The 3,757-nt window shown below is 36.3% G+C and overlaps 1 pseudogene; it reads left to right on the forward strand.

The window, feature by feature from the left end:
- The first annotated feature begins 249 nt into the window (after positions 1–249).
- LOC143399446 (prostaglandin E synthase 3-like) lies at positions 250–3,011 on the forward strand (annotated as a pseudogene).
- Positions 3,012–3,757: the final 746 nt, after the last annotated feature.

A 3,757-nucleotide genomic window follows, 5' to 3' on the forward strand; every position in this document is an offset into this window, starting at 1 on the left:
TACCAGAAACTTTGTGGTGTACTGGAAAGACATTTGCACATTCCATCCATTCAGGAAAAGTACCAAGTACTATTTCAGAACAATTAGGGCAGTAAGGTATTGATGGGTGCTCCATGGGAAACACTGGAGGGGAGTCCCATTTTATTAACTGCCCAGACATATGATCTTAAGTCCAGGGCCAGTGTGTTTAAATGCCCTGAATCCCACATATGATGTCTTTTCCCCTAAGGCTACTTTTAAACCACAAGCATGTTAATTGTGGGTGGGACCAATAGGTAAGTAAATTCCCACCATATGTAGTATACTTAAATCCAATTGAATGTACAGGTATAATGTGTTTGAAAAACATCCCATCTTATGAATATCATTAGTAAATACTGGAATGAATTCTGCAGCCCACATAGCTGGATCTACTAAAAGTGGTTCTGGAAATAGATCCAGTAAGTTTTCCCATGAACTCCACTTACCTCAAAGCTCAATAAAGCCAAAATAGTCACAATATGGTGGTTGGAGACTTCACACTTCTCTGTTGTTTGACTATATGTTCAGCCTGATGCATCAGGTTAGTCAGTTGCCTGTACTGTGGCTCAAAATCTTTCATGGTGGTGGTGACCAGTATATTCATGTACCCAGAAAGGATGAGTTTCAGTTTCCTGAAAGGTACAAGCATGACCTTTGCCCCATATTATTATGGAATCTGGTTTATTCCATTGTCATGTTTGTAATTTTCTCCACAAGACTAAGCCCGATGGGCCTACTCTAGTAGAAGCCATGTGTTGCTGAGAAGGAGTGAGAACTTTGACAACATGATTTATAAATAAAAATTAAAACACAGCATGATTTAAATGATTTTGTGGGGTTCTATTTACCCTTTTTTGTTTTTGTAAAGTTGTTGAAAAGAAGAGCTGCCATAAGCTGGAGTATTGTTAGTTTTAAAATTTAGAAAACAGCCCAGAACGGTATAATATATTTAAACAATAAGAAACTACTTAGTGAGTATTTTCCCTTGGCCAGGAAGATGAGCAAAAATCACCTTTAGGAATGTGTTTATCGATATAATCAAGGTTGTTGTTAAGCTGAAAAGAGCAGTGAAAGAAGGCTAACCTCCCATCAATTGTATGACTTAACTTTTGTCTTTAGTAATAAGCTAAACAATGAAATTATGAAATTGGGTCTGTATGAATACTGAAAGTCAGTGTTATATCTTGTTTGTCCTTGATGGCCTTATTACCTTAACTTAGGTTGTTATATTAGAAATTATAATTGTGTAAGACATTAACAGGAAATAGTTGTAAAGTTTAAAAGGAAAATATGAAATGAAATTAACAAGAGAAAAAACATTTAGTTTTTCAGATAGCTGTAAACCAAGGAACTTATTTTTTATAATTCCAAACCTTTACTTAATTATGTATAGTATTTTTGCTTAAGATTACAGTAATCCTTACAACAAAAAAGCACATCCTGAACTTAATTCTAAATGAACTTGAATAGTTATCTTAACATGAAATTAGTGGTAACTCAGGTGAGGTGACTTGTTGACAAGTGTTACATAAGGGTTTTATTTTTGAAACTAATCCTTCTCTTTTTTAAATACTATTTTATAAAGTTTTTATATATCATTTTTAATTAGTTGACATAACATTACTTCTAAAACATGAATCAAACAGGTTAGGAGATATTTTAACTCTCTTTTGTGGGAAAGTGGTTAAATGTTTTTATATTGCATATTGTCCACTTTTAAATAAGCTAGACTCTCTTTATTCTCTTGAAATTGTTTATAAGTGTATTTCTCAGTGTAGAGAGTAACACAGTTTTATAGTTTCTGACGGACTAGTTTTATCTAATTACAAAATATTGAATGGCAATTTTTTAAAATAAATTATATTTGTTATTTTAGGGGTAACTTAGTTGTGACACAGAAATCCTAGACTTTTTTGCGGGGGAGGAAAGGGATAGTTGAGTCTCATTGTGCTCATTTGTAAAATGAGATCATTTGATTTTTTAAAGTGAGAGTTTCCAAAGATGAAGATCTTAGTCAAAAAATACTTTTGAAACTGATTTTCACAAAAAGCTCCCGTGTGAGACAACTAAAAAATTTTCAAGGTAAAATGAGTAGATTATGAGAGGTCTTACCTAATCAACAGCTTAATTCACTGATAAAGAATAGCAGTGCGCCAGCCGGCAACCGGCCTCACCACCCCAGGCACGCACACGGTCTTTCTTGGTCCTCATGGCCCCTTTCCTTACACTCTCTCCTCTTCTCTCTGGTTAGAGGAGAGAGGAGCCGCTCTCTCCAAGTGGTGAATTCAGGGGATCTAGCCCGAGCCTGCTGCCAAAGTGGCCTATGGAGAGCTACTAGAAGCTGCGATTGGGGAGAAAATCCCGGAGTCCCCATCAGAGAGGAGCCAACCAGAGCAGCCACCACCAGAGAGGCCAGCCCACCGGTTCGACTGTCCCCCTGCCCTGCTCACAATCCAGCTTCTGCAAAGTGGACTAGGTCTTCATTGAATTTTGTGTTGAAGACAGTAAAGATGTTAAGGTAAATTTTGAAAAATCCAAACTGACTTTCGGTTGTCTTGGAGGAAGTGATAATGTTAAGCATTTAAATGAAATTGATCTTTTTTACTGTGTTGCTCTAAATGATTCCAAGCATAAAAGAATGGACAGATCAATTTTATGTTGTTCACCAAAAGGAGAGTCTGGCCAACTATGGCCTAGGTTAACCAAAGAAAGGGCAAAGCTTCATTGGCTTAGTGTGAACTTCAGTAATTGGAAAGATTGGGAAGAGGATTCAGATGAAGACATGTCTAATTCGGATTGTTTCTCTGAGATGATGAACAACATGGGTGGTGATGAGATGTAGATTTACCAGAAGTAGATGGAGCAGATGATGATTCACAAGACAGTGATGATGAAAAAATGCCAGATCTGGAGTAAGGAATATTGTCGTCACCTGGATTTTGAGAAAGAAAATTATTTCTCCACAAGATTTCATGATTGAGAAAATTCCTGAGTTATGGCTCTAAAGGCAGCTGCTGTATTTGCATTCTTTAACCCATTTTTCAACCTGTTCCCCCCGCCTTTTTAAAGGCTTCACTAAGGGTTGATAATGTACCATTGTATGGGGCAAATTTAAGTCAGCTAAGGCACTATCCGTATGCATAAGCATTTCCCAGACTGCCATGAAGCTGTGGAGGTCCTAGGCAATTGATAATAGCAGTTGTGATAAGTAAGAACATTTCACCTGTCTCCTTTACTTCACAACATAATTACTGAATGATAAGAAGCTTAGGAAAAGATAACTAAATTTTAGGTTTTAGGATATGGACTCAAGAGTGACTGAAACAAATTGGCTGACACCTTAAATTGATAACCTGCCTTTCCTCTGGAGTACCCTACAGTATTGTTACACTAAAGTTTATTTTTCAAAAATTTTACTGCATATTATTGTATGTAAGTGATTATTTGTCAGTGTTCTAGATGTATCTTAGCTAAAACTAGTGAATGCACTTAACTTAGATGGTTTTTGAAGCCTATACATTTGGAATTATTTGCCCCTTAAGCTTTTACATGTCTTAGCATGGAGGGTCAAGAAAGCTGTACATTGTTGCTTGAGAGTCTGTACATTTAGACCAGATTGGTGTTTGCACTGTCAATATTGCAACTGAGTGAAAAAATTTTAATACACTATTGGATTTTTTTATTTCTTTTTTTTGGGGGTGGGGGATTCAGCTTATATCTGGCTGAAAACCTCAAT

The sequence above is a fragment of the Callospermophilus lateralis genome, chromosome 1, assembly GCF_048772815.1.
Source record: "Callospermophilus lateralis isolate mCalLat2 chromosome 1, mCalLat2.hap1, whole genome shotgun sequence".
NCBI classification, from domain to species: Eukaryota; Metazoa; Chordata; class Mammalia; order Rodentia; family Sciuridae; genus Callospermophilus; species Callospermophilus lateralis.